At 47.0% G+C, this 24,278-nt stretch overlaps 1 long non-coding RNA gene across 1 annotated transcript; it reads left to right on the top strand.

The window, feature by feature from the left end:
- Window positions 1–3,970: 3,970 nt before the first annotated feature.
- LOC119406993 (uncharacterized) lies at window positions 3,971–19,864 on the top strand. Its single transcript, XR_005186599.2, has 3 exons — window positions 3,971–4,140; window positions 19,417–19,553; window positions 19,614–19,864. It is a non-coding gene; the product is annotated as an uncharacterized LOC119406993 (long non-coding RNA).
- The last annotated feature ends 4,414 nt before the right edge of the window (window positions 19,865–24,278 follow it).

Here is a 24,278-nt window from a genome sequence, read left to right as displayed (position 1 = left end):
TTGCGCCAATTTTTTTCTTGAGACTGTACATGTAGCACAGTTAATAATGACATGCTCTGCGTCACCAAAACATTCGGTGAGGACGGCGCCGAGGTTGACTCTACTTGCGTCGGTGTGCACTTGTATTGCTGCAGAGGGGACAAAATGGGTGAGGGACGAGTCCGGGAGAAAGCAGCGCCTTCATTTGACAAAACTTGAAAGCGCAATCCGCTCAACAGATGAAGGCATATCATTGGGTAGCTAGGAACAGCAAAACATCACAGGACCCTTACGCATTTAAATAAGACGACTCGAAGGCGAAAGCCACCCTTTTCTTCTAAGTCGATGTATTTATCCTACTCACCCACCGAAAGCTTTCCGTAACTAACCTGTTTTTGCAGTGCCTCCAGGATCAGAGACGTGAAAAGCTTTCTGCACATCTGGTTTTGCACTGCCTCTGTCATCGGCTCACCTTCGACAATGCGATGATGTCATGTGACGGCGTCATCATGTCACGTCATGTGGTGCGAGGTGATAGTGATGTCATCATGACGTAACAAATCTAGGTTCTCTGTGACGTCATCTTGTCATGACGATTTTCTTCACTCGTGTTCGCACCGACGCCCCGACGCGGGTCCCCGGTCAATTTTCGCGTTTAATGAGGCATCTAAGGTTTTCGCTTTCAAGTTTGTGAACGAAATGTCGAAGTACGAGCAAAACGCCAAGAAACTTATGAGTTCGCATTGTGACTGCGGCTACATAAATTTGCTGTCTGCAGTAAGCTCGGTCTCGCTGAATACCGTGCTTGTCAAGTAGACGTCCATGTACTAGCGCCTCTTGTAGGCCAAACTAAAACTTCTTTGAGCGGGCGTAAGGACACCTTGTTCAAGGCACGTGAAAGTAACTTCAAGTCCATCATTCAGTTATGTAAAAGTGTGCTCATGAATGACGACGTTGTCAGGTAAGAACAAATATGCCATTTGACAGGGCTTAGTGCCCTGGCCATAATTTTTTTAAATGTTGCATACGCTGCTTTGGCAGCCACTGAAATTTAAAGCACAAGGCTAACTGGCGGCTGTCACGCGCTTCAGACACTGCCGCGCTTTGCGTGCGTTACCGTCGTAAAGTTCGTAAATAGGATGCGCCTTCATAATAGCAGTTCGCGCTTTTGGACGGAGCGCGAAATTATAAGCACCTACGCAGGCTGTGCTGATAGAAGTCGCAATAAAGTCCCAAGGAGGAAAACTCTTTCGAACCCTAAGCGTCGGGACTGAAGCCGCCTCACGTGGTTCCGTTTGCGCACACCTTGTCGAACTAGCATGGCACGTCGGGTGGGGCTGGTTCCCCGTCAACACTGGCAAGATTAGTTACGTTCACCAGGTGGCCGCAGGTCGGTGTAATACGCCCATCTTTGAAGGCGTCAAATGTGCGGCAGCGAAGAACGACGTCACTTACAGACCCAAAATTGTCATTTAAAATAAAGAACTTCACACATCCTGGGTTATGTCTATGAATGATTACCAACCTTGTCCTCTGTTGTCCAAGGATTCAAGGCCTTGCAGAGGAACATTTCTTCAATGTGCATTGCTCGGTGACAAGCGCGATGCTCGGAGCGCGTGGCTGCTGGCGGCGAGTGTGACGATGAAGACTAGAGCGTTCGTGAGTCATGGTGACTGCATCCGGCAAGCAGTCGTTAGGTACATGGTTCTACGTGGCGCCGGCGGAGCGCTGCTTGCCATGGCTCTATAGTACGTCTTTGTCAGCGAAGTGCTCCGACGTTGTCAAGCTTTCCTCGTGGTTCATGAAAGACGCAGACGCGGTTCTTCAAAGAAAGAGGCCAACGCTGTTAAGCTGGGCGATGACACTCCACCCATGCAAACTAATTATCCATCGGTAGAAGCTGAGCCACGCATCCACGTCTTCATCTGCTTTTATTTAATTAATTGCTGGGTTTAACGCTGCAAAGCCACGATATCATGAGAGACTCCGTAGTGGAGGGGTCCTAAAATTTCGACAACCTGATGCCGCTATAACTTAGTACACAGGCCTCAAGCACTTTCGCCTCCATCAAAAATGCGGCCGCTGCGGCCGGGATTCGATCCCGCGACCTTCGGGTCAGCAGCCAAGCACTATGACCATTAGATCACTGCGGCGGGTTTCCTCTGATTTTGCGGAGAAGGTTCGTGGCCCGATGTAGGGCTGCCATGAGAAACGGGAAACAGGCAGCTGGGTGTCGTTGTCACCGTCAGAAGCCGTCGCTTGTGCCAAATAGGCAATTCGTAGTTTTCGGCGGCGTTCCAGGTGTTGCACCTCTTTGGTCGTTGCGTCCTCGTTCGACGGGTGCGCTGTTTAGTACACCCCAACTCCACCAAAACTTACGATAAGTTGTGTTTATTTAAAAGTTGATTGATGAACAACGGAGAAGAGTGGCCGCGCAGACCCTGAGCCGCTTCAAAGATTAGCGCTACTCGTCGGCCTCCTTTTTCGTCCTCCTTGACATTTCAGCGTATCATGCATGTTTACACATATATTATAGAGTTATAGATAATGTAAAGGAAAGTAGCATGTTGCTTTCAGCAATTATTCTACAACATTCTTGAAGTGATAACTGGTGAAAGAAATGTTCAAGTAAGACTGAGACGCATTGTGACTGACGAAACCACAACATGATAAGGATATTGAACACGCACTTATACGATTCAATGCGCCATGGAACATTGTTATTACACACAAATAATAACCGACCTCCTTTATTTCCAAAGGAGCCGCATTATCACCCAGGTTGTTGAGCCGTGAGATAAAGGTCGAATGCGGCTACGAGTAGCAATGCATGCATGCTGCTGCAGACTACTGTTAGTAATACTACTGCACGCCGAATGCGACGACTACATAAACCTGCCGTGCGCTGAGTACAATATATGGGCACGCTCCCCGCCACGGTCGTCTAGTGGTTATGGCGCTCGACTGCTGACCCGGACGTCGCGGGATCGTATCCCGGCTGCGGCGGCTGCATTTTCGATGGAGGTGAAAATCTTTGAGGCCCGTGTACTTAGATTTAGGTGCACGTTAAAGAACCCCAGGTAGTCGAAATTTCCGGAGCCCTCCAGTACGGCGTCTCTGAAGATCATATCGTGGTTTGGGACGTTAAACCCCAGATAATATTATAAATATATGGCCAAGCGGCTATTGTGTCCATTCTCGACAAACGCGATGAAGGTGCATCGCATGTGCTTGGGGAACATTTGGTTTGCCAACATGCGTTTCGAATGCTGTTTTCACTGAAAATGGCTGCGCAACAGAATGACCGACATGTGCGCATACGCATCTTCAATGACGTCGACATTTGGGTTTTGGCAAGTCCTCGCGTCACTTTGTTACCCAGAATCTTCTCGATATTAAAAAAAAAGACAATGCTTTGGCGATGTTCAGTGTAATAAACGCGTGCCAAGAAACTCATGTTATTGCTTCATGAAACGTTTCGACGCAAAAATAGTTTCCTGTGCTGCAAATAAAAAATGCAGAGCACTTCAACATAGATACTGTTATGAAAAGTAAACTTGACAACCACCTAGTTGTAGCGCAAGGCGGCAAGAAAATCCGCATGCATTTAGCAGAAACGAAATCTTTAAAACTGAAGAAAAATTGTTCCGGTCCGTGGATCCAACCCCAAACAAGTGCCTCCCGGGGCAGTAACTCTGTCTTTCTCGTTTCTGAGAAATTTGTATGTATTTATCGTACCTTTGTGCAACGAATAAGTGGTTGTCAAAGTTTCCTGCCATAAGTTCTCCGTAGAACCACATTTCCAAGAACATGACGTAGAAAAGTCGGTGACGAGCGAGGATTCTCTAGTTCAGCCATTCATATTCAATATATGGCACGAAATGCATCACAGCCAACGAAAAGAACAATGTCACCCAAACAATGCCATACACCGACGTCCAATTGTTTCGTGACAGAATAAGAGCTAGCGTGGCCGTGTTTACTCAACGCACTGCTGGGCAGGTTGAGCTTTAAATTCAGTGTGTGGCTGTATAGCTATCAGCGCACTGGAGCATCATGGAAAGAGAGTTTCTCTTAGCCATGTTAGTCCTTGTTGCCACCGACATTACGATTGCGATGTCTCCGGATACGAGAGGTCATAGGCCTTTGAATATCAAGGACGTAAGTTATTATTACTGCGTATTTAGAATACCATATGAATCAATGAAGCCGGAATGTGCATGTTTTATATCTTAAGCGCCTTCTGCAGTATTGATGTTTCCTCCTGTTTGACGAGCCTTAGTTGCGTTTGATTCGTTCACTTAAAGACTCGTGAAAATTATGACCTGATGGCCACGGCAGAGAAGTTTAAACCTTCAGTTGTTGGACTTCCATTTTACGTTATTTATAGTTACGCATATGACGAGCAAACAAGTTAAACGGACGTTTTAGGAAAATCGGCATTTATGGCGTCAAATTGTTTCTTATGAAATGTACCTGATAGCATTAGTGATACTGTCGCGCGAATGCAAAGAAAGAAATGCTGAAAGCAACTGGTTTGTTCTACTCTATATTAGCTCGGTCTTTTACTTTGTACCAATACTAATGGAAGAGCGATCCGGTACAGCTACTTCACGTGTTCCAACCTGTCACATCCTCATAAATCGAAGCTTTTCTTAGCGAACCAAATGCACGGTAACCGTTCATATCTATCTATCTATCTATCTATCTATCTATCTATCTATCTATCTATCTATCTATCTATCTATCTATCTATCTATCTATCTATCTATCTATCTATCTATCTATCTATCTATCTATCTATCTATCTATCTATCTATCCGTCTGTCTATCCGTCTGTCTATCCGTCTGTCTGTCTGTCTGTCTGTCTGTCTGTCTGTCTATCTATCTATCTATCTATCTATCTATCTATCTATCTATCTATCTATCTATCTATCTATCTATCTATCTATCTATCTATCTATCTATCTATCTATCTATCTATCTATCTATCTATCTATCTATCTATCTATCTATCTATCTATCTTGTCCGTAAAGTTCACAGAATGAGTCCATCAACAAATGCGTTTAACATTGACATCATACGTGCAGTACCCCTTCCAAATATTCTCCCTTGCAGCCCGTACACAGCTTTCAACGCTTCTTGAGCTATGGACACAGTTGGAAAAATCTTCTTTTGACAGGGCTGTCAGCTCCTGTGTCGTGGCATCTTGATTGACCTCGACGTTCCCCATCCAGCGACCTTCTATGGCTCTCTTAACCCGTGGAAACAGGAAGAAATAGCAGGAAGTGAGGTCAGGCGAGAAGAGCGGATGGGAATGTACGGTAATGCTGTGCTTGGGGAGAAATTTTGTCACGCTGAGAGCAGTGTGCGGCGTTGCGTTATCGTGGAGAAGGCTCCATTGTCCAGATGTCCATAAGTTAGGGCGACGCATGTTTCGGAGCGCGCGGATGTAAAACTCCTGGTTCACCGTCGGTCCTTGTGGTTCACACTGGTGGTGCATGACACCTCTGCCTTCGAAAAAAAAACTATCAGCATCGTCTTTCTTTTTGTCGACTGTCGCCGCACCTTTCTCGACGCCGGAGAGCTTGTGCACCGCCATTCGGTGCTCTGCCTCTCTGTTTCAGGATCGTATTGATAACACCATGTTTCCTCTTCAGGTATGAGGCTGTCGACGAATGCAGCGTCCTTCTCTGCCTCGGAGAGCAAATCAGCGCTCACTGATGCCCGCGTGTCCTTCTGGTCTTGTGTGAGAGAGTGCGGCACAAGTCGGGCGTTCAGCGTTCGTTTCCCGAAGCTGTCATGGAAAAATTCGTTGCATATTGTCCCCATAATGTCGAGAGCATCCGATATCATGCGCGCTGTAATCGTGCGGTCTTACTGCACAATCTCCCTAATCCGAGACACGTCGTTTTCATTCCGTGAAGTTGCACGGCTCCCCTGCCCTGTGGTGTCGTCTTCCGCCAATATATTGCAGTTTCAAGCAACATATTGCCATATTCGATATCTTATTTCCTGCACTTTTGTAGCGCTCGCTATATGTTGGATTGCCTGGACACGACGTGCTTGTGCGTTTGAAAACAAATGCCTATTTCACCAATATCCAAGACATTCTTCTACAAAGTGCATACACAGACGCTGCCTGTGAAGACCTGGTTAAGCAGCAATGGCATCTTGTATCTTCAGTTAATTGTCGCCTCTGTGAAGTTCAGGAAACTATAGAACATTACTTCATCACTTGTGAAGGCGCTATACACTTTTGGGACATTCCAGAAAGGGCTTTTAAAGAACAACTCGATTTAAAGTCTTGTAGCACACGTCATCTAGTGACACCGAAAATCCATTCTATGCCTGTTGATATGCTCTTACTTGTGGGTATGCACAATTTATGGAAAACTCGCATGTTAGACAGGCATGCGGAACCCATGGTATCATCGTGGATGCATTTCCTTCAAATGGCTCTTCAGCTAAAATACTTTTTTGAACAATTGCAGTTTCAACCGGACTGGTATTCACTCTGTGGTAATCGCGCGCATCGCCACCCGATAACGCAGGTGCTGCGCAAATGTACTGTTTTAAAACCTTTTTCAGACACAGAGTTATTTTATACTTCTTTCTGTGTAACGCTTGTTGTACGCTTGTAGAGGCCGCCTTGAGTATTTTGTTCGCTATGTGCGTTAATTACGCAAATTTGTAATAAATACCATGAAAGAGGAAAAAAGGTGGCGGGGCGATGTGGTAGAAAACGTACTTGCCACACGGATGACCTGGGTTCGATTGTCATTCGAACCGAAGATTTGCTATTTAATTTTTGCATCTTTCTCGATTGATCAGTCACGAACAAGATGATGATTTCAGGGTAGGGTAATCAAATCAGGGTTGCTTGCACTGCAGGCGCCATGCTAAGAGACCGCGGAGCTGATGGGCACCTATACCGGGCTGTTGCTGTTTTGTAAATTTTCTCTTTCTTCCTGCCTGTGTTTATTTATTGTCCTCTCGTCTCTCTCTTTTTTCTTGTGCATGGATTTTATGTCTCTGTCCATTTTTGTTTCTTTATTTTTCTCTCTGTCTGTTTCTTTCTTGGTCTACTTATCTTTGCCACTGTTTTCCGTTCCTTCTCCGACTCCCGGTATTTCTCGCTTCCGCCTTCTTTGTATGTCTTTCTCTCGCTTTTTATTCGCCTTACCTCTTTCTTTGATTCTCTCACTTTCAATGGTTCTTTTTCTTTGGGTATTTAGTTCTCTCTGTTTCTTTTTCTGTGCTATGATTTACTCTCTGTCCTCCTTTCCATCCACCTCACCCTCACTTTCCTTTCCCACCCACATGCTATAGTATACTATGCAAGGTTGTGCTATACTCTGCTAGCAGGCCTCGATAGCCTCGTGTAATGGTTAAGACGCTTGCTTTCAGATCGTGGGTACGCGGGTTCCAATGTCGCCTTGCAAAATTTTTCCCTAGGAATTGTCTCTTTATCTATCATTATATCTATTTTATTCTTTTTTCTTACTCTCTCTCTCTCTGCACTTGTTGTCACGCCCATCAGAGTTATCGAATGCCACGCCGGAGAATTAAGCGCACGTTTTCTAGGGAGCGAACGAGAAGATGAAGACGACAACGGTGATGTAGAAGAGTAAATTGTAACGGTACTTGCTTGGGCCATTTGGTACCTATTCATTGTTACGTTATTGCACACCGCTTTGAATACAAAGACTGCACCGCACGAACACAAGCGCAAACTTTGAGCTCAATTTATTGGACGGACAAATGATGCTAATATACAAGCGCGTATCGTAGTTACATATAAACAAACCTAAAACGTTTAAAAATATTGATGTAAAATAATTATAAATGGTACAGTACCGATAGCCACTCATGCCGAAGAAACACGCACCTATCGCATACTCCTGCATTACGAATTCAGATACGTTATTAGATGCGAAGTATCTCTTGCTCGGGGGTATGTAACGCGGCGTGGTCATCCGCACGTAGCGTTGTAGTCCGCCTCACACTGCGCATGCACGACTCTCCTCCTTCCTTCTCTCCAACAGCTGCGCGTTATTCTCTCCACTTCTCTACCAGCACCTACTGCACCTACTTGCGCTTCTCCTGCGTTCTCGCTTCTGCTCTCGCGGCGCATACGCCACTCTCCTCCTCTAGTCTCCTCTCCTTGAAATGGCGGAGCGCTGCGGGCGTCCAGCGCTTGCCTCGGTTGGCTCCTCTGAAATTGATTGGTGATTGAAGGAAGAATGACACGCCTAATTTCTCGACATGCCGAAATTCTCTCCTGCGCAGCGCCGCGATGAGGGCCAGCGCATGCGCGCCCCCTCCCCCTCTCTCGCCTCTCCTACGCTGCCTCTCTCTCGCACGCCTGTCGACGTTCCCCGCACGACCTGTGATTATTAACGGCCAGGCTAGAGGAAAGACACGACGCGCGTAGTGTTCCTCTTCGCGTTCCATGACGTGAGGTCGGTAGCATGCCCAGCGAACGCCAACGGAACGCGATCGTACATGTGCTGCGGCTTCGCATCGCCTCATGGTCCCCTTTAGCGGAAGATTGTGTATTTTTTTTACAGCGAAAGCTGTTATGAGATCATTTCACCGGCCGTTCTTGGCGCCGTAGTTGTCCGCCGCCGCCGCCGTTGTCCGTAACCAGTATCGCTCGAAATAAGAAAAAAAAAACGAAATAAGAAAAAAATTCCAGGGTGGAACGAGGTTCGAACCTGGGCTCTCTGCGTGGGAGCCCAGTATTCAACCTCTGAGCCATGCCGGTCCTATACAGGTCCTATACAGGCTTCGTGTCGGGAAGGAACCACATTACCATATGCAATATAGCAATATAGCGTGGTAGAAGAGTAAAATAAGCACCAAGCGTCGCACAACGCGAATACTGTAACCAGGCGTCACACAATGCGAATTGCCCAACGAGTAGGCTGTTGAATGCTTCCAACCCATTACCAAGTGCTCTGCCATAATTCTTCACCGTCATCAGGCACAGCATCAAAAAAGTGCGCATAATACCTTACATGCGTTTAGCAGGTACCAATGCTCTCCGTAGAATGACGAAAACTGGCACAGTGCCTGCTGCCCTACTTCTAGAAAATTACATTCATTTATAGCGTAGTGGGTTCCTCGCAATTGCACTTGTATTGGTTGCCAAGGAAGCCCATAAGCGCATGGTCCATTTCCTCGGGGTCTCAGTAATGTTCTTCGCACCCCCCCCCCCCCGCCGTCTCTCTCCGACGTCAACGTATGTTATTTATACAGCATGACGGGAGAGGGAAATAGCGACCGGGCGTCACCAAATGCAAATTACATAACTGGTGGGCCGTTTAAAGCTTACAACCCATTACAAAGGGCTGAGCCATAATTCTTCATCGTCATCAGTCGTCGCGTCAACGAAGTGCACATAATGCCTTACAGACGTGTAGCTGGTGCCTCGCTTCACCGCAGAATGACGAATAATGGTTTAGTAGGTGCTTCCCAACTTCACAAAAATTGTGATTTATGGCGTAGTGGGTACCTTTCTAATGTACTTGTATTGTAGCCCCAAGAGAGCTTACAACGGGCTCTAGAAACGCCGCTCTTCCAGCTTTCGCTGTGACTGTGCTGCGGTTTCAGCGCAGGCCTGGCGTTTTTTCCTTCTGCGTTAGTCCCAAAGATGCCAGACTGACGTAGTCATCCCCCAGGCGAATAATCTCGGGCGCCTCAATCATTGCGCGCGTCATCTGGTTATTGTACCTAGGCTGTCGCTGCATCCCCAATTTCGACAATGCAGCTCCTTGCACCGATTTATGCGCATTGTTTTTGTGCTCCCACAGTCTTTCATTAAGGCACCTTCCCGGCTGGTCTACGTATTTCTTTTCACATGGAAGCGGAATCGCGTACACCACTTTTTTGACAAAATTCGTGAACTTGTTTCTGTGGTTAGTTGTGCAAGCAATTGTTCGCGTCACCTTTTTCTTTCTTACGCTGCAAAGTTCCATGAAAGCAAGGTTGTCGGTAGGCACAATATTCAGACGACGCGCGAAATCATTGAGACGTCCGACATTATTCGCCTGGGGGTTGACTGCGTCCGTATGGCATCTTTGGGACTAACGCAGAAGGAAATAACGTGTCTGAATTCGTAATGCCGGGATATTCGATAGGTGCGTGTTTTGTTAGCATGAGTGGTTATCGGTATTGTACCATTTCTAATTATTTGTACATCATTTTTTGTGAATCTATTGGGTTTATTTATATGTAACTATCATACGCGACTGTATAAAAGCATGTGTTCATCCGTAAATTGAGTTGAAAGTTTGCGTTTGTGTTCGTGAGGTTCCATATTCGTCTTCAAAGCGGTGCGCAATAACGTAAGATTGATGTAGAAATAGAAGTAGACGAGGAGAACGCGTTCCTGTTAGTTCGTTACGCGGCCGCACGTGACGCCACAACAGCGCCGCTCGCGCGCGTGTACTGGGAATGCCGTCGTCGCTCAGCGAAATTTTTCCAGTCTACGGATTACGCCATGCGCCCGGCCTGAACACCGCCGCCGTTAAAGCTGCTTCGGCGATAATTCGGCCATACAACTTGCTTTGGCACCTCGATGCTCTAGTTTACGAGGTTATCCCAGGCGTTAGCGAGCTTCGGGACACTACTTTTAGTTTATTTATAATAGACGTTTCTTTGTATATACACATTTTGTTCATTTATTGTTCTATCATAGGCATCGAGGTGATGCTTTTTCAGAGGGTGGCAATGCCACTCGAGCTTCTTTTTTTATGAAACGAACCTGTTGCACGTGTAACCACCGCCTTGCACACGCCGCGCTGGAACGTCTCCGAACGGTTCAGATTATTGCGGACTGTTGTGATAAGATTCAACGCACAAACGCAAACACAACAGCTTATTATGGAACTAACGCGGCCACCAGCGATAATGCTCTAAACTTCCACGCCGATGTATAAATGCTGACGCACCTTAGCTGTGATCAGATTTCCCGACTGCCACCGAGTGTTCTTGGCACTATCAGTGTACAAACGTGGATTGCTTGTACCTTGGCGTTTCATTTTCCGGGCACAAGTTCACCCAATAAAGAGTTGTATATTTTCCAGTCTTCCTGCAGCCTTCTGCGTGGTCACTACCACGTGACAATATGAACCACACAGTACGCCTTTGGACCTTGTCTACCTATGTGATCTTTTTTGTTGTTGTTGTTGTTGTTAGAGGTAGAGCATTGCACGGGCTCGGGCCTACCCGAAAACCCAGGCCCGGCCCGGCCCGGCCCACGGGCCGGGCCGGGCCCGGGTTTCACGTAGTTTCACGGCGGGCCCGGGTTTCAAGTAGTTCTCACGGCGGGCACGGGCCGGGCTCGGGCCTGAAGCTCCGGGTTTGAGGTCGCGGGCTCGGGTCGGGCCGGGCTTGGACTTTGCTGGGTTCTTAAATGAACACTATAGTGAAGCACTGAATCGGTTTAGACTGATAAAGTGACGTCTAAGAACTCTAATCTCATACATTTCACCATGGTAATTTTATTATCAGACGAGGAAATCAAGGTCAAAATTCTATTTTTTTAAATTTCGGGCCGAAATATCCGAGCCTGACACCACGGATTTCAAACTGTATTTGTCGTATTTGGGGACATTGGCTCTATAAAATTTGCTGAAACTCGGTATGTTAAGTCTATGGCCCCCTCAGAGGTCAACGTACTTCATTTTTAGTGATTAGGAACTACGTAGACCCCATTAGACGCCGTCAGAATATAAGATGTCACGAAGTCTGCTACGCGAACTTAAAGCGGGCGTCGCCACCCGCATTTACCTTTTTGCGCGTTTTCTCACTTACCAAGACTCTAGTCCGGCGAACGTGGTGATCTGGAATTGCTAAAGAATAATTTACTGATAATAGAGAAATTGTTTTTCTTTCTAGTGCCCCTTCATGTTTGTTCCACATACGTTGTGCATACGTACATATATGTTTCGCATTTTCTCTCGAAAAAAACGCTTTTTTATGTGGGGCAAGCTGTTTAGAGAAATTTTATTAGAGACAAGTACTGAACTTCTTTTGCTCCTTGCCTATGGGGCTACTTGATTTATCTTAAACGGGCGAGCTAAAAGAAGATATACCAGGCGCTTATATAATTAACATGTCGTTATTCTGTGCTTTATTTGCATTCGTTATGATTTTATATCCCAAATGTTATTCTGTAATCACAGTAATAAATGTGATATAATAAATATACACCTGTAACTTATCGCAAAAGCGATTATAGAGCTCCATAGCGAGGAAACGTTTTTGAAGTTTCCAGCCCTCCACTAAAACGAAAGGACTGCACACAATCTCGTTGCATAGAATTCCTATACAGAGACATTCTTTTTCCGCGGCTTCGTCACGGCCCCGAGTGGTCATGTGACGCGATATGGACGTGCACAGCCTGCTTGGTGTGCCCAATTTGTTAATATTTTAATTTTCGCCTTTTTCTCTATATCAGGTGCCTCAAACCCACCTCAGCTAATGGGCCGCATTCACGAAAATTTACTCTGGCAAGGGCCAGGACAGTAACGCAGCTTAAAAGCGCGGGGGAGGGGGGGGGGGGCGTTAGAGGAGCTAGGTCGAACCAGGAAGGAAGGAAACAGAAAAAGGAGAAGGCAGGGAGGTTAACCAGAAACACTTCCGGTTGGCTACTCTACACTGGGGGGTCAGGGAAGGGGAATAGAAAGACGAGAAATAGAAGGGAGGAAAGAGAAAAAAAATAAGAGAGAGAGAGAAGAGATGCAGTGCATTCACTACAGCGTGCGGGATTGCACCACAAGTCAGAGGCGTTCGCATAAGCCCGTCGTTCTCAAAAAACACAAGAGTGCTTTCACTGCCTTGTGGGCCGCCGAGAGATGTGGACGGTGCTGTAGTAGCACCTGCACGGAAATTGGCCGATCATCCAGTCGCCGCAGTGCGTTGGGCAGTACTTGTCTCTCCGAGGAAAAACGAGGGCAGTGGCACAGCAGGTGTTCGATGTCTTCTTCGGTGCCGCAAACATCACACGCCGCGCTGTCCGTCATTCCGATTAACGTTGTATATGCCTTCGTAGAAGCAACTCCCAACCAAAGGCGATAGAGAAGCGAAGCTTCGCGTCGATGAAGGCCCGATGGAGGTTGGAGTTGCAGTGAAGGGTTCACTTGATGTAGTCTGGTATGTCTGATGCTTGGTGCGTTCCACTCCGTAAGTGTGAGACTGCGGGCCAGTTGTCGAATCTGCCTTGCAGCGTCTGTCCTTGAAAGCATAATTGGGACAATGTTTGCTTCCTGGTGTGATGCGCGAGCAGCGTGATCGGCGGAATCATTTCCACTGATTCCACAGTGGCCAGGTAACCACTGGAAGTCAATATCGTGGCCTTTTCGAATTACGTGGTGGTGAAGTTTTACGGTTTCATACGTCAACTGTTTGTGGCATCCTCGTCGGAGAACTGACCGCAGGCACTGTAACGCCGGTTTTGAATAAGAAAACACAGCCCATTTGCTTGGTCTTTCAGTGTCAATAAATTCTAGTGTGCTGCGCAGAGCCGCGAGTTCTGCCGCCGTAGACGTCGTCGCATGTGAAGTTTTAAGACGCAGAGTTATCCCTTGTGATGGTATAACCACCGCACCACCAGAACTGGACGACGTAGTCAAGCCATCCGTATAGATGTGGACGTGGTTACCGTAGTTTTCGTAGAGTAGGAGTAGGCTCAATTGTTTCAGTGCATGTGTCGGTAGGTCTGACTTCTTCCGCACTCCCGGAACCGTTAGGTGAACTCGTGGGCGGCTCAAGCACCACGGAAGGAACACTGGCTTTGACGCAGGTGCGTACCCCGCAGTAAATGACGAGCGATGCTTGCCGACAGTGGCACTATATGTCGTCCGGGCCCTTTCAGCAGTTAGGCTCTCCAGATGGTGGGAAGGGGTCCTGGCATAATGCCTGAGGTACGTACGCATTGTCTCGGTGATAATGTGTGTCGTGATTGAGTAGTCTTGCGCGATGGCAATGGTTTCAGCCGTTGACGCGCTGCGGGGTAACCCAAGGCATATCTTAAGAGCTTGGGCTTGAATGCTCTGAATCGCGCGCAGGTTAGTCTTGCCGGTGTTCGATATTGCAGGCAAACTGTACCGTAGGAATCCAATAAAGAGAACCCTGTACAGTTGTAACATAGATGGTATCGGCACTCCCCATTTTTTTCCTGCAAGGAATCTGAACATGTGACATATAGCAGTGAGCCGCTTCTTCAAGTAGTTTACGTGTGGAGTCCAAGACAGATTTCTGTCAATCATGACTCCCAAGAACCTGTGGCTTCTGCTGAATGATATCAGGTCTCCGTTAATTTATATACCATACGCAGACATTGGCTTCCTCGTGAATGCTACCACTGCACATTTCCCGCAAGACACTTCCAGGCCTTGTTTACGAAGGTAGCAGGACGTCATTGTGGCTGCGTTCTGAAGGCGTGCGCGAAGCTGAAGCCGTGTCACACCTGAAGTCCAAATGCAGATGTCGTCAGCGTAGATAGAAAGCTTTACGGTGCTTGGTAGGCTTTCGACCAGTCCAATGAGGGTTAGATTGAAAAGCGTAGGGCTTAGAACTCCTCCTTGAGGGACTCCTCGGCTACTGTAATACTCAGTTGTCGGGCCATTCTCCGTGGTGACGTAGAACGACCTTCTCTGCAAGTAGCTGCACACCCACATATATACCTTGCCACCAAGACCTACTGTTTCTAATGCACTCAGGATGGCTTCATGGGAGACATTATCATAAGCCCCCTTGACGTCTAGAAACAGAGCAGCACACAGTCTCTTACAGGTCTTCTGGTGTTCGACATATGCCACGAGATCAACAACGTTGTCTGTTGCCGATCGGCCACGCCTGAATCCGGCCATGGCATCTGGCATCTGGTCGAACCAAATGTCAGCTAACGTTGCCATTTAAAAGAAGAGCTTTCCCATATGTCACATATAGGTCGTTTGAAGGGTATTTGGAGGCAGAAATCCAACAACATATCAATACCTATCTTCAACATGACTAAAATCAGGACGCCGATTTTGAAATATAGAGTTTTGTTTCACGGTTAGGTATCAACACATGGTGGCCGCAAGGGTTGCCTCACAATAAAAAAGCTTCAGACTTCTCATGGCTGTGTAGCTTAAGTACATACTTATAACGAAAATGAAAAATTCGGATGAAGACAGTCATGTGCGGGCCGTGGGCCTTTAGGGAGAGGCCCACGGGCTGCGTGTTTGGGTCCCCTGCGCTATACAGGTATAGTGTGAGAAGCATATGACACTGCCACAACACCGTTGGAATGTGCAGGAACGGCATAGGTTCAAACAGCATAAGGCGTGAGGCGAAATATATTCGCTTGACGAAATATCAGGCTTGAAAAAAGACAATTACGAATTCCGTGCCGGGTGATGTCATTTCACCTCGAACTATAGGCATCCAATGAGTAAGCGTCGAGAAGCTTACTCGCGCCTTTATTACCAGACTGTAACGAACACCAAAAATAGATCGAAATAGCTTCGTCCACCTCTTGCCAGTCCTACCCGCGTAGTGCAGTGGTCACCTTCTACCAGTACAACATCGTTAGGAAGGCATAGAGTATTATGATACGGAAGAAAAGAAGAGCGCAGTGCAAGCCGTGCATAACATACACTGCTTAAAACTGCAAGCAGAGGCGCTCAAAGAGGAGTTTTATAAGTGATACTGAAGAGTGTGACGACGTTCGGGGACGATAGAAATGAAGGGATAAGCTGCACAGCTACATTCATTCTGCATGAAGTTGAGAGTATGACGGCAACCCGTCTGGCCGGGATGAAACATACTAGTTAAAGGGATCCGGACACCGACCAAATGATTTAAAAACAAATGTATTGACGTTTCGGCTCCCCCACGGGAACCATGTTCACAATAAAAGATCGGCACAGCAGTTAGCCTTTTTAAGCGCGGCGCATCACGTGACCAAGACACCTGGCGTACATCGGAGGAAGATTACCCTCGTTGCGATTAAGGGTGTGCGGCGTAGTTTGGATGAACAGGGACTCCGCTTGGTCCTTGCAATCCATGATTCTTGCTTGGAGCAAGTGCCGTTCCGCCTTGGAAACAACGCTCAGTCCAAATCTCGTCGACACAGGCCTTTGAAGACGCAACGAGGGTGGGATCAGTCCCTGGGACTTGCAGGCAAGGTTAAACTTCAGATGCCCGTTGAATGCCAGAATGCGTGTCGTCAGGGAAACGTACCGGCGAATTTCAGTAATCACTTGCTTTCAGTAATCACGAGATTTGGACTGAGCGTTGTTTCCAAGGCGGAACGGCACTTGCTCCAAGCAAGAATCATGGATTGCAAGGACCAAGCGGAGTCCCTGTTCATCCAAACTACGCCGCACACCCTTAATCACAACGAGGGTAATCTTCCTCCGATGTACGCCAGGTGTCTTGATCACGTGATGCGCCGCGCTTAAAAAGGCTAACTGCTGTGCCGATCTTTTATTGTGAACATGGTTCCCATGGGGGAGCCGAAACGTCAATACATTTGTTTTTAAATCATTTGGTCGGTGTCCGGATCCCTTTAACTAGTATGTTTCATCCCGGCCAGACGGGTTTCCGTCATACTCTCAACTTCATCCATTTGCGACAGACGTACGGCCAGCAAGTGATTACTGAAATTCGCCGGTACGTTTCCCTGACGACACGCATTCTGGCATTCAACGGGCATCTGAAGTTTAACCTTGCCTGCAAGTCCCAGGGACTGATCCCACCCTCGTTGCGTCTTCAAAGGCCTGTGTCGACGAGATTTGGACTGAGCGTTGTTTCCAAGGCGGAACGGCACTTGCTCCAAGCAAGAATCATGGATTGCAAGGACCAAGCGGAGTCCCTGTTCATCCAAACTACGCCGCACACCCTTAATCGCAACGAGGGTAATCTTCCTCCGATGTACGCCAGGTGTCTTGGTCACGTGATGCGCCGCGCTTAAAAAGGCTAACTGCTGTGCCGATCTTTTATTGTGAACATGGTTCCCGTGGGGGAGCCGAAATGTCAATACATTTGTTTTTAAATCATTTGGTCGGTGTCCGGATCCCTTTAACTAGTATGTTTCATCCCGGCCAGACGGGTTTCCGTCATACTCTCAACTTCATCCATTTGCGACAGACGTACGGCCAGCAAGTGATTACTGAAATTCGCCGGTACGTTTCCCTGCCGACACGCATTCTGGCATTCAACGGGCATCTGAAGTTTAACCTTGCCTGCAAGTCCCAGGGACTGATCCCGCCCTCGTTGCGTCTTCAAAGGCCTGTGTCGACGAGATTTGGACTGAGCGTTGTTTCCAAGGCGGAACGGCACTTGCTCCAAGCAAGAATCATGGATTGCAAGGACCAAGCGGAGTCCCTGTTCATCCAAACTACGCCGCACACCCTTAATCGCAACGAGGGTAATATTCCTCCGATGTACGCCAGGTGTCTTGGTCACGTGATGCGCCGCGCTTAAAAAGGCTAACTGCTGTGCCGATCTTTTATTGTGAACATGGTTCCCGTGGGGGAGCCGAAACGTCAATACATTTGTTTTTAAATCATTTGGTCGGTGTCCGGATCCCTTTAACTAGTATGTTTCATCCCGGCCAGACGGGTTTCCATCATACTCTCAACTTCATCCATTTGCGACAGACGTACGGCCAGCAAGTGATTACTGAAATTCGCCGGTACGTTTCCCTGACGACACGCATTCTGGCATTCAACAGGAATCTGAAGTTTAACCTTGCCTGCAAGTCCCAGGGACTGATCCCACCCTCGTTGCGTCTTCAAAGGCCTGTGTCGACGAGATTTGGACTGAGCGTTGTTTCCAAGGCGGAACGGCACTTGCTCCAAGCAAGAATCATGGATTGCAAGGACCAAGCGGAGTCCCTGTTCATCCAAACTACGCCGCACACCCTTAATCGCAACGAGGGTAATCTTCGTCCGATGTACGCCAGGTGTCTTGGTCACGTGATGCGCCGCGCTTAAAAAGGCTAACTGCTGTGCCGATCTTTTATTGTGAACATGGTTCCCGTGGGGGAGCCGAAACGTCAATACATTTGTTTTTAAATCATTTGGTCGGTGTCCGGATCCCTTTAACTAGTATTCATTCTGCAGATGTCCACAAAGACATCCTAAATTTGCTCCAGTGGTGGAAGTTAAGAACGACTGCCGACGCCTTCACATTTGGCAAGGCAGATGTGCACCCCTGCGGCTAGCGCATGCAGTGCAAGAAACTTTAGCGCGACAAGATATGTGATACAACGGTGGATGGCGTGCTTAAAGCCGGAATCTCTAGATAGTTTGATTTTTTGAACAATAACACGTGAAGAAATAAACTATAAAATATGCCAGAAAAGACTTGTGGACTCTATATAGCCCTGGTTATATATGAAATATATATGATATATGAAAAAAATGCTACCACAAATATTTTTTCGTCCTTTCGGCTGCCTATACGAATTTCTAAAAGTACACGTGGTGCACATGGTTTGTTCTTTTTATCTAGATTAGTGTACATACAGCAAGGTAATAAACTAGGCTTTCTTCCTCCATCTTGCTGTGGCAAGGTGCTGCCATGCTGAAGACAGGTGTTACATATCCGAAAGGGTGCTCGATTGGCTTTGTCGTTAGAGCATGTTTTATGTTTCAGTAAAGAGCACAATAAGGTGTTGTTTTCTCTGTCTCCTCTCTTTTTTATTGCAATTCTTATCGAAACTGAACTCATCTGCAAATCACTTTCCGTGCTACAATATCTGCTACAAAACGCTCTTGATGATCCGTATTGCATTAGCTAGAAAAAAAAAGTTATAGTATACCATTGCCGAACAAACGTTCATTGTGCCCAGTATTTCCACTCATCTCTTTCCACCGTGAGCCCCTTTTTACACGAAATTACCGTAGGTTAAAGTAGAATTGTTAGCGAAATATTCGCCAACAAAGAGTAGATATTTGCTACTTAAAACACCTTGCTGTAGATTCTACGTTCTGGCAACACCACCTATATTATTGGCTCTCGGGCCTCTGTCGGGCCTGATCTGCCGTCGGGCCGGGCCGGGCCGGGTAGGCGAAATTTTTTCTCGGGTTCGGGCCGGGCTTGGGTCGCGTATTGAATCACCGGGCCGGGCTCGGGCGGGTAAACTTGAACGAGGTCCGGGCCCGGGCCGGGCCCGGGCCGAAAATCACGGCCCGTGCAGTGCTCTAGTTGGAGGTCCCAAAGTGGGGCGGACTACTCAACTTTTGGTCTAACAATCAATTCATGTGCATAATCGTATGCGCGATCATGTGTGGTTTATAAACTTCTTTCCAGCTGCGGCCGCGTCTACGTCGCCTAAGACGACTGGAATTCGCCTAGAAAGCCTTCTTGTCGTCTTGGGCGACTGCATAAAGGACCTTGAGAGTTTTTTTAATATATTTTTTTCATTTCAGTTCGTGAACACGTCTCAGAAAATATGGACGTACAAAACAACCAACAGGACCCATGTCCAATGCGAAGTCGATCAACGCGAAGCGATAAGTCGTTCGTCCATTGTTTTTAAAAGATCTTTCGTAATCGGCAGAACTCGGTAAGTTTCCGTTTCGCAGCTGCGCTTCCTCTACTGAACGCGCATTATTCTCGTTCGCAGGTGTGACATGCAGATACGGGGGCTGTTTGATACATACCACAAACGGCGGATGACTCTCTTTCAAAAGAGGTTGGCATAAATAATGCACTCGTTCAAAGTAAACAGGGAACTCGAATATTCCAGCAGGACGTTATCGACAATGTGGTGTTATGAAACAACAACCATTTATTTGCGAACCAAAAGCACTTTGACCGTTTCTATCGAGCAGCCTACGCCTAGCCGCACTCGCGGTAGCCTCCTTGATTTACTAAGTACAAAAACTGACATAGGAAAGTATCTGTATATGCCGTACATATCGGGCAGGCCACGGAATGAATAAAATGACATGGCTGTCACGTACTCCATAAAACATTTTCCCAATTTCGCGTTGCGCACGCGCCCATACCACGGACCGTGTATACAGTACCTGCGTACGCGGCCCACTGGTCCACTAAACATGAAGAACACAACAGTTAGCCCAGCTGCAAATGACTGTGAAGCGACGGCGGCGAGCTGAAGACCCTGAGTACAGTCACTAGAGAATACTAGTTAACGGGAAAGACAACGGTGGCTGCGAGAAGACCCCGAAGCGATGCAGGCCCTACACGAACGACGACGTGTCCGTACATCTATGGGAGGTGCGAACGCTTGGGTTCAGTGCGAGTTTCTGATTGTGGAGTTTCGGCACCCGTGAAGTGTCTGTGGCGGCCTTTGGTTTAACTCGAACCTCTCTGCGCTGAGGAGCAACCTAGAAACAAGTTAGCATAACCTTGGTAAAGCCTAGCAACAACCTAGCATCGCCTAGATAAAGCCTAGCAACAACCTAGAAGCAACGATATTAGACTTCAGAAATGTCCAGCTTCGCTGCTCTAAGCATTGCGCGACTTAGTACGTGTTTCGTCATTCTTTTTTAAATATATGGAGCACCGGCGCTACCTCTGTATGTAAGCCAAACCCTTCTCAATAACGCTTTTGTAAAAGATAAAACCGATCAATCAATTGTAGAACGGTTGGCCGATCAGCCTCGTATTATGAAACGACGTAATGCAAACTTCGATTTTCTGATCGTGCAACTCCTCCACTTGAAAGCCACTGAACCCGCCCAATTTGGCCGGGTTATATTTAACGTTGGTAGGTGATGTTCGAATGATACATACTATTATCTCATTCTTGGACTATGCAAACCTGTAACATCATCGGTACAAATATTAACGATCTTTGTTTTCTTTACTAGGAATTTTCCAAAGCGTTGAAACATTGCTCCACATAGCTTCGGACCATTCTTGTGCGGTTTTCAAGATCGAGTCACTAACAGATTGTAAGTCTTTATACTTCATTCCGACACTGCAAACATTTTGGCACTATTCGCTAATTACTATTTCGTAAAACAAACACAAGATCCTGTACACAGTGACATACGTCGGTAAATTCGCGCATGAGTCGGCTCACTCAGACTGGCTCAGAGTCAGATCGCGCCGCGAGTCTGATTCTATTCAGGAGAACTTGCGTTTGGCCTAGTTGGAGCTCACTGTTTGAAATTTTGTCCGCACAAAAAACACGAGGACCGAGGGAGATAAGAGGACACGGGCGGTAAACTTTCAATTCATTTTATTCACTGAAAGACGTAGTAATATATAGCGATTTATGACATGCGCAGACCCAGCTACGTCAACTCATCAGTCTAGTGGTGCAGCCGCTTAACGAAGAAAGACATTTCTGATTGAAATAATCTGATAGAAGTGTCACTGACACAATCGTCACTTTTGATTCTAGTAAAATAAGCTTCTAATATCTCTCGAGCTGTTTGGTCTTGACATCTGTCTCTTGGCCTCTGTCCTCGTCTTTTTTTGTGCGGTCAAAATGCCAAATGTTATTCTATTATTGACGAATGCTCTATCATCGAAGCATGCGCTAATACCTGCAAAGTCTATACAGATGCTGTCATCCTGCAAGACGGCAGAAGGACATCATTCCTAAGTGCCACGCATAAGTTCATCAGTGGTCAGCAGCATTATCTATCCACTGAAGCCAGTCCTCTTGTAATGCAACTTCAAGCCATTCATGACGCAGTGCAGGATGTCACCTCTAAGCTGCCTACAATTCATGAACTTGACGTGTTCACTGACTCTTTAACGGCTATCCAAGAACTCAAGAAAGTTCACGAGGCGATGGAAATCTGCGAGGCGTACACAAGATGAACCGTAATACAGCCACTTGCATCAGGGTACACTGGATTCAAGGCCATGCTGCGAACCCTCACAATATTGCTTCTGACCAACCAACAAACACACTGCCCTCCTAATAGAGTCCTCCCATCTATTCCCCTTCCACCTCAACCCCAAAATACACTACGTGCCCGTAAAAATGTTCTCCGGCAGGATACACGCGTTCTTATCCCACCGTGTCTGCTCTCTCCCCCTTCACCTAACTAGGGTGGAGGAAGTCGTGCTTGGGAGACTTCGGGTAGGGGTGGCCCTTACCCCGGCTGTTATCTCAACTTGGAACTGGTCGCATCTACCAGTGGTTGCTACATGCCCGTACTGTTCTGTTTTGGTGGTGCAAGCAGATGCACATCACCTTATATGGACATGCCAAGGGTTACAGTGGGAACGCTCCCGTCATCTCCTGCAATCTGGCCTTCGCTACAGTGACGCAAAGAGTTATAACCGACAGACACATAACAACACATTTCACAAGACACTTCTTCACTTCATAGAAAACACCGGCCAAACGGCTCACATTTAATACAAATATACAAACAAATATTATGCCTTAAGGGCAAGACTATGCGCAAAGAAAAAAAAGGTTCTGTGTGAGGCCGGGTGAGTAATATTTTAGTGAGGGCGAGGCCGAGTAAGTCCAGTTCAGGAAATTCAAGGAAAACTTTAGTGAGTCTGAATCCGAATGAGCCCAGTTGAGTAAAATATTGGTGAGCTTGAGTCTGAGGGAGCTCTAAGCACAAATCCATTTTTTAGTGAGTCTGAGTGAGCTCCACCTTTTATTATAGACCCATGATCCTATCTACGCATATTCAGCATTACTATCAGTCTTATATTGGCTTACGGTTGTACTCAAGTCTATTCAGACATATCTCAACGCACTAGCGTCCATGCGCCGCCTCAATATTTATTAGTGGCAGGCGTCAGTGACAGGGGGGTGCGATGACCTCTCCACGCGAAATCATTCGCGGGAAGTTCTTGATAAAAATATCTCCGGTGAGTCATGTGTATCATAAAAGTGTCCTTGCTGAATTGAATCCACTGATAACTCATGCTTGAAGGTATAAGATCAAAAGACATGCCATAGTGCACCGGTTATGTGAGATATTGACCTTAAAGAGCATTGCCACCATGAACGAGAAAGCTACTTATAGGCTAACGCACTCATGATTCGACTCACTTGGACTCGCTCAGAGTCAGGTCAAGCCATAAGCCTGAGTGAGTCTGGCCGAGTAATATTATGGCGATTTTGAGTCTGAGTGAGTCCGGCTGAAGAAAATATTGGCGACTCTGAGTCCAAGTAAGCCCTCTGAGCAAAATATCTTTCTTGAGTGAGTCTGAGTGAGCTCAATCTTTTTTTTGACGACGTATGCACGGTAGTCATCGCTGAAAAGAAGCGTTGATGCAGAACTACCACATTCTAAAAAACAGGGCGTGCAAACGCCGACACAAGAAGGAAGTCACGACACCACAAACGCCGACGAAAAACTGAAGAGACGCACTACGGTGGAAAAGAGAGAAGTCACGAAAACGTATTTGCGCATGCCCATGCAATAGGCGAACCTATCAATCCTGCACACGTTGGAGTCTACGTGAAGATAACTGTTAATAAATTTGATTTCGTGTTTATGCAAGTTAATCGACGGCTGGCTCACGCATGCGCTACCACTGTTCTCGATATGCCATGCCTCAATCATACGTCGCGTTTCTTCATTTCTATGCCGGTACAAAACTGCGCATTCATAGAATTTTGGCGTGCACTTGCACAATTGACAATGTAAAGATAGAAGTCAGGCACAGTACGTCAGTGCCTGAGCGCCCCGAGATCGGGCAATAGGGGGTTGCACCATCGCCGCGTTATTTTGCACTGGCGGGCGTATACAAATTTACACAGCAGCGCTTCGTTGCGAGTGGCTTAAGGGAATTGTCGGCGAATAAATGGCGCTGACTGCAGCCTACTGGTAATATGTACGTTCTCCATTGCCGAATTCACACGATATTTACTAGTTCTTAAGCTTAGGACGACGTCTAGTGTGGCTTGCTATGTGCTTGAACCACAAAGCGACATCCACACTGAAATGACTCTGGCGAATGAAGGGTACATCGAGCACACACTGCACTATCAACAAGACCACTCACTGATCTTATTAATGTGCATATACAACCGAGCAAAGACAAATGCTCCTGTGGATTGCGTTAGCCATAGGTACAATCAGTTAAGGTTACGCTAACACAATGGAACGAAACGCCTTGAAGAGGCGCATGACGGACTCCCACATGCAAACAAGACGTTGTTAGCAGACGACGCAGGCAGCATCCACTATAGGCGTGGTTGAGCCAGTAGCCACCACGCGGCGACTCCGCTCGATCTCGCGGCCAATATCAGTTCCTCGCTGAGTTCGACCTAAAGGCTCGAACTCAGCGAGGTGCATACAGCGCCATGCGTTCCCACTTCCTCGCACGGAGA

The sequence above is a fragment of the Rhipicephalus sanguineus genome, chromosome 10 (assembly GCF_013339695.2).
Source record: "Rhipicephalus sanguineus isolate Rsan-2018 chromosome 10, BIME_Rsan_1.4, whole genome shotgun sequence".
NCBI lineage: Eukaryota > Metazoa > Arthropoda > Arachnida > Ixodida > Ixodidae > Rhipicephalus > Rhipicephalus sanguineus.
The sequence above is the reverse complement of the archived record's forward strand: the minus strand, read 5'-3'. Positions and strand labels throughout refer to the sequence as shown.